General features: G+C 47.1%; 1 long non-coding RNA gene across 1 annotated transcript; it reads left to right on the top strand.

Moving 5' to 3' along the window:
• The first annotated feature begins 6 nt into the window (after nt 1–6).
• Nucleotides 7–3,312, top strand: LOC144243871 (uncharacterized). Its single transcript, XR_013338797.1, has 2 exons — nt 7–1,406; nt 2,389–3,312. It is a non-coding gene; the product is annotated as an uncharacterized LOC144243871 (long non-coding RNA).
• The last annotated feature ends 11,559 nt before the right edge of the window (nt 3,313–14,871 follow it).

Below are 14,871 nucleotides of genomic sequence, written 5' to 3'. Positions count from 1 at the left end.
CGTTGCCCCGCCCCCCCACCGCCGCCCGCGCCCCGGCGCCCTGGCCGTCAGTTCCCGCCCGACGGCAGCGCAGCAGCCGGGAGTCCGGCCCGCGGCGCCGCCCACGCCGTTCGTTTCCAGGGACCCGGGCAAGGCCAAGTCCGAGGAGCTGGCCGCCCGAAGCGAAACCTCGCGGTTCCTCGTCCCCTTCCCTGTCGAGAGCGAGACGTGTACAGGCGCCGCGTAGATCCGGGGGAGGCTCCCAATTGGAACAGGCCTTCTGGCTGCGCCACTGCCCCCTCCTTCCCGCCCCGCTGTCCCCGTTCTCCGGCCCTTCTTCCAGCCTCGAGTGCTGTGAAGGGCAGGCTTGCACGGCGGGCGGAGCTGGGGACAGGCCTCCACAAGTCCTGGGATGAGCGGAGAGTTTTCGTTTTAGCTTGGGATTGTGTGAGCATCCTGCTGGGTCTGTGCTGTGACGTTGGGGTGGGGCCTGTCGGCAGGGGTGAGGATGGATTGGAAAGGCCCGCGGGCTGCGCCTTTGCACCTCGGAGTCTTCTGTCGCCTCAGCCTGCTCAGCCTTTGTCCTCGAGGTTCTTGGAGGCCAGGCCCAAATGCACACGACTTTCCCAGACCTCACCTTACCAGCCTTACTCTCACAGGCTTCTGCCCCGCCGCCACCACCTCCCAATTTCTTTTTGCATTAGAGATCTCACAGGACCGGAAGGAATCTCAGGGTGAGCCTCACCCCTTCTTTTGGGAAAGCCAGAATAAGATTGCAACCCCGTTTCCGAATTCCCATTAAAACACTGTTTCCAGACTCCCAGTCCAGCACTGTTTACATTAAAGCAGTGAGTGTTCCCAGGAACCCTGGCTCGGCAGCTAGCCTCTAAAAGGGGGTTTCAATGCCAAATGGGTTTGTCGAAAGTGTTACCTCCCCTTGGAGATTCACGATGCTCAGTAGCATGTCAAAGGCTCTGAGAAGTCCGGCTGTAAAAGAAGCCCAAGTAATTTAGTTTACGGTGTTAACTGCCTCTGGACCTGGACCAATTAGTTTTTGCCACCTAAGGCTTCCAAGCATCCCTGTGCTGGCCTGGCTGTCATTTCATTCCTATGGGATACAACCCATTGGCTACGGTATGATTGAAGATCTGGGGTGCTCTAGCAGAGGGAGGGCCTGACCCAGTGAGGGAGAAGATGGCTGTCCCGGCGAGGCCCGTGAGAGACCTGTGAACTGGCAGATCTGAACATTCCTCTACATTGTTTGCAAAAGGAAGCCAAAGTTATCCAGGTGGTTTCCGAGTGGAATGGAACATTACCTGTAAGAGATGCTGGCATTGACTGTGAGCAACTGGCAGGAGGGGGGACACACTCACCAAAGAGAAGAAAACTGCCAAGCTGGGGTGAACAGCTGGCCCAGCCTCCGTCAGGTAAGGTGCTTCCTGATTTCCTGGAGGGGCGATAAAAAACACAGAGCTCTCTTTTCTGAAAGTTAAGGGGTTTTTATTCAGAGCAAGTTGGAGGGGTGACCACAATGTCCAAAGAGTTGTGCTAATTCAACCTTAATGCTAAATCCTTCAAAGGTCTGATCATTTTAAAAAGTTCAGCCATGTCTGGGTTAGAAACTAGAATAGGGAAGGCCGGAATGTGCGTTTGTGAGTGTGTCTTTAATGCTTTGGTAGAGAGGTGTGAGGCTTGTTGTTGGAGCTGTGAAGATCTGGATGTGAGCGAGGGGCATCGCGGCATTTATCTAGGGCTGCTGTGTGCCTGCCTCTGCTCGCTGCTCGAAGCACGTTCCCTTGACAACCCTGCTGAGGTGAGTTCTGGTACCCTCATCTTGCCTAGGAGGAAGAAGAAGCACAGAGAGGTTAGGTACTTTGCCCAGAGTCTCCCAGACGGTGACTGGGGAGCTCGGACCTGGACTCTGGCAGTTTGGTCTCTTCAGGCCCGGGCTGTACCATATACAGGAGGGAGTCAAGGCATGTTTGATACCGTTAATGTGGTTGCTTTTTTAAAAAATTGGGTAAAATATAAATATACATAGCATAAAATTGACCTTTCAACCATTTTTAAGTGTACAGCTGGGTGGCACTAAGTATATTCACATTGTTGTGCAACTGTCACCCACCATCGTCTTCAGAAGGGTTTTCATCTTGCAGAACGGAAAGTCTGTCCCCATTAAAATTGTGGTTATTTTTCTTGTTGTTACTGTTACTTTCTGTCCTTCGAGAAATCCTAGAGCTCTGAGCCCGTCGCTGCCTCATTTAGGCTGGTGTTCTGCGGCCTCACTGCAGGCGGGGCACCGGCTCCGTCAGCTCCCACCACCGGTGCCAGCCGGAGCCCGGGGCTGACCTTGGCCGGGGTACTTGGAGGTGCCAGGGAGGCCCAGTGACTTTGGTTCTTCTGTTGCAGGTTTCCACGTTGCTGAGGCCGCAGAGGTCCCCACAGCCGGTCATGCGGTCACGCGGACCTCTCCCAGGGCAGGGGACACCATTCTGGCCTGGGCCAGCAGAGGGCTGCGGAGTGGGGAGAGCTGACGCCCACCTCTGCCCAGCAGCTACCCTTCCACACTATCCACTGGGAGATGGGAGAGGAGTGAAGATTCGTTTTACCTTAACACAAGAGAAATCCTGATTGTCCTTGTGCCGACTTGGGCACGAGATCCCAGACGTCTGGCACTGAGCCGTGCCCCTCTGTGCCCTCAACAATGGGTTTTAGCTCCAGCTTTTTCCTTTTTCTTTTTTTTCAGATCATCATTTAGGCTGTGTATTCAGCTCAGAACCAGCCCCCTGAGGATCTCCTCTTAGCCCCCCAGCTCATGGTGCTGTGTCTGTGGCCAGGTGACCTTACTCAGGAGTAGACATCTCCTTGGCCTTCATGCTACCTTAGCCATCCAGATGTGCCTGAAACATTCCAGAGCCCACTGGCTCTTCTAGTGTGCCTTCCTGCTTGGCCTCCAGCTGCCTCTGCAGATGTGAGAAGGACTTGTAAAACGGCCCCACACCCATCCCCTCCTCCCCCTCGAGACCCTGTACCATAGGAAGGGCTACCTGACCTGGCCCAGAAGTTTTGAATACTGGGGGCAGTCTCATTGGCCTCCCTCATGAGACTCTAGGACTCAGTTCAGCCTGAGACCACCGTGGGCTCCTACCAGTCCCAAAGTCTAGGACCACTTGTGGACCCAGGAAAGGAATTTGCTAGTGTTCTACAAAGGCCAATAGAGAGGGTGGGAGTGTGTGGGTGAGGGCCGTTAGTGAGAGGGGACCAGTGTGCCTCATTTAATAGTTTAGTTGTGATGACTAATTTGCTTTTCTGAATAAAACTTGGTTTATCTGATCTTGGTGCGCGTGTCTTCTCTCCTGGCTCCCTGCAGTGACTCCGTGTACTGGGTCCTCCCGGCCTCCCTCCGTCTTCTCATTATGCCACATGGTCCTCTCGTCTACCTCCCCAGCTTCCCATTTCCTTCTGGGAGGGAAAGAAACACGAGTTCTCAGGTTTTCGGCGCACTTAGGGCAGGACACAGGAACCGAAGGGAAGAAAACCGCCTGTGTCTGCCCCTGACGAAAGCTGGTAGGAATTCCACAGGCTCCTATCCCGGCTCTCAATGGTCCCTCTGTGTTTGGAAGCCCCACTGCCCGACGGGCAGGCACAGAATGACTGTGGTTATGGAGCCAAAGGGCCCTGTTCTTGTCTGACTCCATTGTTTTGCAGAAAGGGAAACGAACCCCAGGGTGGAGTGGCACCGTGCCTGGTGTCACAGAGCTGAGTGGGGGCAGAGCGGGGTCTCCCAGGGCTCAGGCTCTGGCGCTGCCTCCAGGACACGCCCTACCTGGTTTTCTCTGGGTGCCAGCCACGGCCTGATTAATAGATGTTCTGGAAAGGGCAGGAGAGAGGAGTGCGCGCTTTCTTGCCAGCTGCTCCTTCCTGTGCCCTAAACCTGACGTCTGCAGCCAGAACATAGTATTCTCCTGGCAGATTGCAAACTCACTTAGAACAGCTCCAGGCAGGGATCTGCTGCTGGGTGTGTTCACACCCACTCTCCTCCAAAGCACCCTCCTTAGCACTACACACACACACACGCACGCATGCACGCACGCACGCACACACTCTTCTTCATGGTTTGGATTTCCAGGATGGAGGAAAATGCTGAGGGCCCTCCCTTATTCCCTTCCTCCCTTTGTGTCTATTCATGAATTTCACGCAAAATAGAAAGTGGACCCCCTTCATGTAAAGGTCAGTAAGTCCCTAAGTCCCCTGCTCTGTCGTGGCTCTGTGGAGAACTTTGCAATTGGAAATATGCTTCCAGGGGTGCCTGAGTCAGTTGAGCTGAGCATTCGACTTTGGCTCAGGTCATGATCTCGCAGCTGGTGGGTTTGAGCCCCGCATCAGGCTCTGTGCCTACAGCTCAGAGCTTGGAGCCTGCTTCAGATTCTGTGTCTTGCTCTCTTGGCCCCTCCCCTGCTCATGCCCTGTCTCTCTCTCTCTCTCTTTCAAAAATAACTAAACTTAAAAAAAAGAAAAAGAAAATATGCTTATACTTGCATGACCTTACTTGATCTAGTCAACAATCTTAATGGTTGGCATTGTCACCCCCGGTTAATAGAGGAAATAGAGTCTCCGAGAGAAGACGGGCCTTGTCCATGTCATACAGCTGGCCAGGGGCAGGACTGGGACTGGGAGGTAGGTATTCTCTCAGTGCCCTTGGCAGCTGGCAAGTCCTTGTCCTCTGGCATCCCTGGAGTTTAGGTGGAGTTTGGTTTTCACTCTTGGAGACCAGGTGTTCAGGAATGGTCTAATCTGACATTTCCTGTTTAATGGTGGGGTTGGGGGGGCAGGGGGGACACTTTGAAATAAGACACTGCACTTCAGGGACATAACTGAGCCCACTTCAGTCTGGGGAATCCGAGGGATTTGCTCATTGATGTCTATTACTTTTCCTGTTTTTCTAAAGATAGGGGTGGAGTGGGCAGTGGTGGAAAAGGAAAGCTAATAAACCTACATTTTCAGGGATAAAAGGAAAGAGCAGGGATGTGAGAGAGAAAGATTTGGTTAACACTATTTATTTATGTTTTTATTGTTTTATTTGTTACAGTAGTTACTTGTAAAATAAAATACCAACATATGTCCATTAAAAAAATTAAACTGTACAGAAGGGTACAAAGTAAAAAGAGAAGCCATTCAATCATCATAATCTCAAACCCTAGAGATAAACCATTGCTAACTATTAATTCTCCTTATTTAATTTTTATAACTAATCAGACTTACATGGATATGTGTGCGCACACGTGTATACACACATACATTTGACTCTTCTACAACTTGCTCTTTAAAACTAATGTTAATATAATTCTAACCCTTTCTAAACGTCCATGTAAATAGTCAGGGACTGCAAGAATTTTTTGTACTTTCTGGAACCTTTATAACTTTCCCACATCGGTTAACTTTGTCCCTCCGTTGGCTGCTCCCTGTAGAGATCTTAGTAAAACCTTTATAGGGGGGTGGGTCCTCTTTTACAGATGAGTGAATGGAGGCTCAGGAGGGTATGGGACTCTCCAGGTCTGTGCTCTCTGTACCTCAACACTGCCAAGGGTAGCAGGGGGCGGAGGGAGCACCTGGGTGGCTGTGTTCCACCTCATAGCCCGTCTTGGGGGAGAGAACGCCAGGCACCAGGGTTGGTGGGGGCAGCTGAAAAGAAGTGAGGAGGGCCTGAGGCTCTCAGGGCCCTGTAAGGCAAAGGGGAGGTATGTTGGGGAGGTGGCCAGAACCCAGAGGAGGGCACCTGGCACAGCCAGCAGGAGGGTGTGGACCCACCCCCACCCCCCGCCCCACGAAATCCCAGTCAGGTTCCTGATCCGAAAGCCATTTTGTAGACCCCGTTCCACGACTCCATCCCTTTCAAACTGGATGGCTATTTGGGATGCTGTGGGCACCAGGGCACCAGGGCTGTGACCTTCCTTCCTCGGCGCTGAGGTTAGGGCCAGCTTCCACAGGTGGAATGCGGGGTCTCCTTGCTGTCGTCTCCAGGAGTCCTGATGGGGGCGCTCTGATGCCCCACTTGTAAAGCGCTGCATCTTCTTTTTTTTTAAGTTTATTAATTAATTTATTTGGAGAGATTGGAGAGAGCTCAAATGGGGAGGGGGAAGAGAGAGTGAAAGAGAGAATCCCGAACAGAGCCCAGTTTGGGACTCGAACTCATGTACTGTGAGATCAAGAGTTGAAATCAAGAGTTGGTCCCTTAACAACTGAGCCACCCAGGCGCTTCTGAGTCAAGGTTGGCAAGAGGGGAGGAAGGGAACGAACTTTCCGAAGTGGCTGCAATGAGCCAAGAGCAAGGAGGATACCTTCCATAACAACTCTTTTCAACCTCACAAGCCCAAGAGGTACTAAATAACCCCATTTGCTGGACGTGGAGAGAGGCTTGGAAGGGTAAGCTGATTTCCAGGTCAGTAGACTTCTGTGGCAGTAACAAGATTCAAACTCAAGTCTGCGCTACCATGCCATGCTGTTTCAGAGGATTTCCCAGCAGAAAAACTGTTTCTCCCTGCCATCCACAGACCCTATCTAGAGCTGCTGGAGTTTGTACAGTTCTATTTTGAGCTAAGGCAGGAAGGAGAGACTGTAAAGAAAGTTACATCATTCCAAATCTGAATTATGTCAGTTACTCTCTTCTCAGTTTACAGTGAAGTTAGGTTGAATCAGCTCCCTCTGCGGAAGCCACTCTCCCGATTCCTGGAGACAGTCTGTCTGTCTGCCTGATGTAAGAAGGACTAAGGCTGCCCCTGCACTTGGCCCTCCTTCCCCTTGAGACCTCATGCGGTAGGTATGGCCACCTGACCTGATCCCAAACGTAGATGCAGAAACCTCTGCCTTTCCAAATCTTGTTCTGTACTGTGCTGTCTCCTTTTGTGTTCCCCTGGGCAGTTAATAGGACTGGCTCTGATTTTTAGGTGAGCTCAGCCTGTAATGTTGGAAGTGAGGCCAATCTCTTAGTAGTTGTTTGCTTTTAGGTCATTTACCAAAACTCTTCATCTCAGTTTCATCACTTACTGGTGGCCACCTCACTGGTCTGTTGGAAGGGCTCACTGAGATGACGCACCCAGATCAGAGTGCCTGGTGACCGGTCACTGCAGGTCAGCTCTCAGCTGTGTGATGTGACCTGTGGGGAGGGGTGGGTCTTCAGATATAATGCTTGTAAGCATGTGAGTGCTCACAAATGTTACTTCCTTTCTCCCCAACTCCCCCCTGGCTCTCTCCCTACCTGAGAAATGACAATCTCGCCAGCCACAGATTGATCCCTAGACTGTTGTTTCTTGCGTTCAGATTTGAACTTTCTTGACATGTAAAAACTCCCTTGGGCCAAAAGGTAAGGGGCTTGCAAATGAGGAAATACCAACCAATGTTTGATGTCAAACTCTATTTGGGTAAAAGGTAAGGGGTTGAGCAACCTAGCTCCTCCTGGCTCCAGCAAGCCCCTGAGATGTAAATCTTTAATGAACTTTGTGATTAGAACTGTCAAATATGTTCTTCAAGCAACTGTTAAGCAACCCCCACCTCTAACCACAAAATTCTCGCTTCTGTACACCAGCTTCGCCCCTCTCCCTATATAAACCCTGAGCTATGGCTCGGTGGGGCTCTCTTCCGAGGACTTTTCGGGTGCTTGGGGAGGGGCCATCTAGCCGGACTAAAATAAACCTGAATAACCAACTCCTTTTGTGTTTTGTGGGCTTTGTTCTCTGTGATTCTCCTTTGGAAAGGGAGGTCTAACAGAAAGATAGCACAGATGTGTTAAAAAATTAGTTATGAGTGTGAAGGTTGGGCCCCTCTTCTTTCTCCAGGATCCAAGGTCCTTCTCTGCTTTCCTTTTTATTGCCTTGGCAGTCCCGGGAGCCTACTTTGTGCTCCAAACAGCATCCTCTTCTGCCTCCTTTCAGCCTGGAAGGAGGACTCTCTGTTCTTTTCTTGTTTCTTTAGGTTCTAGTCCATCTAGAGAGAGATGAGCTGACCATGGATTCTCAGTGTCAGCAGTGACATGTTCACAGTCTCCCTTCATTATGTGTTTGCAGACTCTTCCATGACTGCTGTCAAATCAACCTGTCCAGGCATTGGGGGTGTGGGGCAGGGGGTGTTTCTAAGTGGTTGGCTTCCCTCGTTATTTCGTATCTGGGTGTTTCACAACATGTCTTTCCTCACTTCCCTGGTAAACTGTAAACTCTGTTGTATTTGTTGATTTGTCACCTTCTCCTCCCAGCCACCCCTAGGAACTTGCAGGGTTTGTTTTAACTTTTAAGTTAAAATAATGAACTCCTGGGGTGTTGGCTCAGTTGGTAGAGCATGTGGCTCTTGATTTTGGGGTTGTAAGTTCAAGCTCCACCTTGGGTGTAGAGATTACTTAAAAATAAGGTGTCAGGAGACCTAGGTGATGGAGTCTTTTTGTAGTGAACATGATAGTGATGATAATACTATTGCTGATAATGGCATTAGTAGTAATAAAGATTATGCAATGTCCCTGTATTCACAGTTTGCAAAATATTATTACATCATTATTTCATTCCAGCCTTATATGAACAGATAAACAGTTCAGATAATAACTGCATTTTGTAGGGCCGCCTGGGTGGCTCAGTTAGACATCTGACTTCAGTTCAGATCATGATCTCATGGTTGATGAGTTTGAGCCCCACATTGAGTGAGCTTGAGCCCCTCTTCTTGTGAGCCCCACTTNTGGCAGTCAGCACAGAGCCCGACGCGAGGCTCGAACCCACGAATCGCGAGATCATGACCTAAGCGAAAGTCGGACGCTTAACCGACTAAGCCACCCAGGCGCCCCCTAGGTAATTCTTAAACAAATTGATTAGGATCTACTTGAGGCACATTAAACTGCACGTAGTTTAAATGTGTACTTTGATAAGTTGTGACATAGGTATGCACTCATGAAATCATCACCACAATTACAACGGTAAATATATCCACTTGTTTTTTTTTTTTTTTTTTATTAAAGCATCTCTACACCTAATGTGGGGCGAAAACTCATGACCCTGAGACCAAGGGGTGCACGCTCCACCTACTGAGCCAGCCAGGCACCCCGACAGTAAACATATCCATAATGCCCAAAAGCTCTCTTGTGCTCTTTTGTAATTCCTTCCCATCTCCCCTACCCCCTAGCAAACATTGATCTGCTTTCTGTGACTATAGATTAGTTTATATAAACATAATGTAGGGGCGCCTGGGTGGCTTAGTCAGTTAAGCTCTGACTTTCGCTTAGGTCATGATCTCGCGGTTCGTGGGTTCGAGCCCCGCGTCGGGCTCTGTGCTGACTGCCAGCTCAGAGCCTGGAGCCTGTTTCAGATTCTGTGACTCCCTCTCTCTCTGACCCTCCCCTGCTCATGCTGTCTCTCTCTCTCGCTCTCCTAGAAATAAATAAAAACATTAAAAAAATTTTAAAAAACCCATAATGTATATATATGATATGTGCTTTTTTTTTTTTTCTGGGCTGAAGGGGAGGTGTTTGGCTTCTTTTACACTATAATTTTGAGATTCATTCATGGTACTATGGTAATAATAGTTCATTCATTCCTATTGTTGAGTAGTATTCCATTGTAAGAATATAGTATAATTTGTTTATCCATCCACCTGTTGATGGACATTTGTGTTGCTTCAGATTTTGGTTATTGCAAACAAAGCTACATATGCCTTCATTTCTCTTGCATAAAGAGCTAGAGGTGGAAGAGTTCAGTCACGTGGTACGTGTACTTTTATTATTTTTAAGTTGGTTATAGTTCAGGTGATAGGGGTTGTGTGTGCGCACTATTGTCTGGCACTTATATCAGCGATGGTAATTCTGGACTCACAGAATAAATTGGGAAGTTTCCATCTTGTTCTGTTGGGAATAGTTTATATCGTTTTATTGCTGGGATTGATAAAAATTGTCTACAAAAGAATCTGGGCCTGATGCCATTGAGGAAGTTTATTTGTTAATTCTTTCTTTTAAAAAAATTTTTTAATGTTTATTTATTTTTGAGAGAGAGAGAGAGAAAAGCAGTGGAGGGGCAGAGAGAGAGGGAGACAGAATCTGAAGCAGGATCTAGGCTCTGCACTGTCAGCACAGGGCCCCACGTGAGGCTCGAACCCACAAACCGTGAGATCATGACCTGAGCCTAAGTTGGATGCTGAACCAACTGAGCCACCCAGGCACCCCAGTTAATTCTTGCAATTTCTGTAATGGTTAATGGTCTATTCAGGATTTTTGGTGGGTTACTTACTGCAGTCCATTGGTAGCATATTTATTCAAGCAGTCTCCCATCTAATTCTCCAAATTAGAAGAACTTTTTTTTTTTTTAAAGTAATGTCTATGCCTGATATGGGGCTCAAACTCACAACCCTGAGATCAAGAATCATGTACTCTTTTAGTTTAGCCAGCCAGGTGACTCTAGAATTAGAACTTTTTGAGGAAAGAATTCCAGGCTATGTATTTCTATATTCCCATGAAAAGTACATTTATACAGTGGAATAAATGAATATTGATGTTTAACTGCTGTAACAAATATCTGCCAACAATTCAGTAGCTTATTTAATAAAAATCTCTTTGTTACTCATGTACAAATCTATTCCTCACCTAACTGTCCATTGTGGATATCCCAGGTCAGTGGGAGCCTTTCCACTGTGATGATTGAGGGACTCAGGCTCCTTCCACTTTGTGGCCTGGCCGTTCTCTCTGCGTCGAGCTGGCATTTGGGAGAAGAGAGGAAGGAGTAGGTTTCTGACTTTTAAATGCCTTGGTCTAGAAGTGACACTCCTTGCTTCCATTCACTTCCTTTGGTGAGTCACATGACCTAATCTATATGCAAGGGGGCTGGGAAATGTAGTTCCTGGCTGGACATCTGTTGCCCAGCTGCAACTCTATACCATGAAGCGGGGAATGAGACTTTTTAGTGGACAGTTAACTGTCTCCTTCACAGGAGACCACAAAGTTTTATCGCTGAGGTTTTCACTGCTTTGCTCTGTGAAGCTTTTTTTGTGCCTGTGTTTGATGAATGGCTGTTTTCATGGCTGCCAAGAGCTATTGAGTAAGAATGTAACTGCAGACATTCATTTCCTTGCTGTGTTTGTCTGACAACTCACTGTCTCACAGCTGGAAAACTCATTACTCATGAGTACTTCTTTCCCAGGTACAAGAACATAAAGATGTATTTATTGAACTCTTTTTGGAGCAATGGCGGTGAGCTATTAATCAAAAACTATTCTCAAATATTAAGTGTAAATACTAGAGAAAATGCAAATATTAAAGACAACCTAAAATACATAGCAGTCAAACATTTTATTTATTCACTCACTTTTTAATTGAAACATAATTCATATAACACAAAATTTCACACAATGTAACACAAAATTTCACACAATGTAATATAAAAAGTCTCATTTTTAAAGTGTACAATTCAAGGGCTTTACTAACCATCACCACTATCCAATTCCAGAACATTTCCACCATTCCAGAAAGAAACCCTGTACCTGGTAGAAGTCACTGCCAACTCCTGCCCCTCCCTCCCGCCCCCAGTGCCTGCCAACTACTCATCTACTTTCTGTCTGTATAGATGTGTCCTTTGTGAACATTTCATGTAAATAGATTCACACAACACATGGCCTCTTGTGCTAGTTTCTTTCACACAGCATACTGTTTTCAAAGCTCATCCATGTTGTAGCAAGTATGAGTACTTCATTTCTTTTTGCAGCTGATTTCATATTTCATTGAATGGATATATCCCACTTTGTTTAAACATCAATCTTTCATTTAAAGATTTTTAATTGTGGGGCACCTGAGTGGCTCAGTCGGTTAAACATCTGACTTTTTTTTTTTTAATGTTTTTATTTATTTCTGAGAGAGAGATAGAGACAGCGTGAGCAGGGGAGGGTCAGAGAGAGAAGGAGACACAGAATCGGAAGCAGGCTCCAGGCTCTGAGCTGTCAGCACAGAGCCCGATGCGGGGCTCGAACCCACGAGCTGTGAGATCATGACCTGAGCCTAAGTCGGACATTCAACCGACAGAGCCACCCAGGCGCCCCAAGCATCTGACTTTTGATTTTGGCTCAGGTCATGATCTCACGGTCATGGGATCGAGCCTCATGTCAGGCTCCACACTGATCGTGTGTGGCCTACTTGGGATTCTCTGTCTCCTTCTCTCTCTGTCCTTACCCTGCTCATGGTCTCTCTGTCTCTCTCAGAATAAATAAATAAATATTAAAAATTTTTAATTGTAGGGGCGCCCGGGTGGCTTAGTCGGTTAAGCGTCCGACTTTCGCTCGGGTCATGATCTCGCGGTTCGTGGGTTCGAGCCCTGCGTCGGGCTCTGTGCTGACTGCCAGCTCAGAGCCTGGAGCCTGTTTCAGAGTCTGTCACTCCCTCTCTCTCTGACCCTCCCCTGTTCACACTGTCTCTCTCACTCTCCTAGAAATAAATAAAACATTAAAAAAAAATTAAAAAAAAATTTTTTTAATTGTAGCAAGATACACAGAACATAAAATGTACCATCTTAACCATAGTTTAAGTGTACAGTTCAGTGGTATTCAAGTATGTTTATTGGTGTGCAATCGTCTCCAAACACTTCTCATCTTGCAAAATTGACAATCGATTTCCATTAAACAATAACACCCCAGCCTCCCCTCCCTCCAGCCCCTGGCATCTGTATTCTACTTTCTGTCTCTAGGGAGCTTGTATAAGTGGAATTGTTCAAACTTGTTTTGTGGCTGGCTTATTTCACTTAGCAGTCATGACTTCAAGGTTCATTCATGTTGTAGCATGTGTTAGAATTTTCCTACTTTTTAAAGGCAGAATTATCATTTATTGTATATATACACCATATTTTGTTTATCATGCATTCATTAATGTACACTTGGGTTACTTCTACGTTTTTGGTTATTATGAATAATGCTGCTATAAACATGGATGCATAAATATCTCTTTGAGATCCTACTTTCAGTTCTCCTGGGTATATACTCAGAAGTGGCATTGATGGATCATTTAATTTTTTGAGGATATGACATGTTTCCCATAGGGGCTGCACTATTTACATTTCCAATAATCGTGCACAAAGGGTCCAGTTTCTCCACATCCTCACCAACACTTGTTATTTTTCTCTGTTTTATTTATTTATTAAAAAAAAGCATTCATTTAATACTTACTATGCCAAAGCTCTATACTTGGCAGAAACTGGGCTGCCAGGATTTTAAGTTTCACTTTCCCTGCTCTCCCAAACAAAGGGGGGATTCTAGAGCTAGGTTGAAATGCAAAGTGATAGGTACTTAATGGGGATGGATCAGAGTTCTGTGTAAACACAGAGGAGGAAATGAGAACTTATTCAGGGAAAGCTTCACAAAGGACTTGACATTTAAGCTGGATGTTGAAAGGTGTGCGGGAGGAGGTCAGGCGGAGGAAGAAGGGAATTCTAAGCTCACAGAGCAGTATATAGCCGCAGCTAGCCTCCAAGATGGCCTCCAGGATGGCTCCCTGTAGTCATGCTCTTGTATAAACCTCCCATGATACATGGGGACATTGAGTAGTTCTGATCTGTAAAACCAGTAGGATATTGTGAAAATGATGGTGTGTGACTTTGAGGATAGATCATAGGTCTTGTGGCTTCCTCTTGGGTCTCTTGCTCTGGAGGAAGTCAGCCACCATGCCAAGGGGACCCTCAAGAGGCCTTCTGGAGAATTCCAGGGGGTGAGGAACTGAAACCTCTTCCCAGCCTATCAGCATAAGAATGCCAGCATCAACTTGTCAGCTGTGCGAGGGAATCACTGTGGAAGCCAGTCCTCCAGCCTCATCAAGCCTTCAGATGATGGCAGCCCTGTCCAACATCTGACTGTCATCTCGTGAAAGCTGGAGCCAAAACCGCCCACGAAGCCGCTCGCCATTTCCTGACCAAAATCACCCCAAAGCCAAAAACCAGTGTGAGAAAATATATATTTATTATTGTTTAAACCAGTAAGTTTTGAAATAATTTGTTACATGGAATGAAATAACGAATACGGCTCGAAGCATGACAAAATCTGGTATGTGGTGTAAATGGTGGCAGGAGAGACCACAGACTGAAAGTCCCAAGTTTAAAGGCAGCTGTGAAACCCCAAGGTTTATGGAAGAGTGGGTGAGGGAGCCATCTGGTGGAGGTAAGCTGCTCAGACATTCTCTTCTCTTCCCGCTCCTATTTTCCAGCTTGTTCTACCCAGCATTTCCCACTAGTATTTCTCCAAGGGCCACAGTGAGGTTTATGAGTCAATCATGTGGGTCATACACACCGTCACTTACAGATACAAAGACTAACGTCTGGAAAATGTCAAGATATTACTTATCTTCTTTTACTATTATGTTCTTCTTCAGTCTCTTTCATTTATCGGTGGCACCAGGATTTGGAGCAAAGATGAAGACTCAGAATGCTGGAGAAGCGAGAGTAGGAACCGGGAGAACTTCATTATACAAAATCCAGAGGTAGATTCCCCAAAGCGGAGTCTAGCTGACCAGTCTCTAATGACCAGGGGAAGTTTTTGTTCATTGATATTGGCCATGACTGTTGTCCCTTTCTGGCCTTTAGAGCCTTCTTGTATCCTCCACGGTTCCCCCCGAATAATGTCCAGTTCTTGAATAATATCTCTCAATTGCAGAGCTGCCAGAAGAGAGAACCCATAATACTACTAGCCACAGCCAGTGTGAGACCAGTGATCCAGGCCCACTCAAGAAGGAACTGCAAAGAAACTAAAATTTACCTTTGGAGTAAATTACCGGTGGTGAAATTTCAGGTAGTTAAGATATTAAAGAAAACAAAATATCTTTCTATACTTCCCTGGACTCATCCTAAAGGAGCAGAGGCAGAGCCCAGGAGACAAGACTGGCCGAGACACTAAACCAGGCCC

The sequence above is a fragment of the Crocuta crocuta genome, unplaced genomic scaffold (assembly GCF_008692635.1).
Source record: "Crocuta crocuta isolate KB4526 unplaced genomic scaffold, BGI_CrCroc_1.0 scaffold170, whole genome shotgun sequence".
NCBI lineage: Eukaryota > Metazoa > Chordata > Mammalia > Carnivora > Hyaenidae > Crocuta > Crocuta crocuta.
The sequence above is the reverse complement of the archived record's forward strand: the minus strand, read 5'-3'. Positions and strand labels throughout refer to the sequence as shown.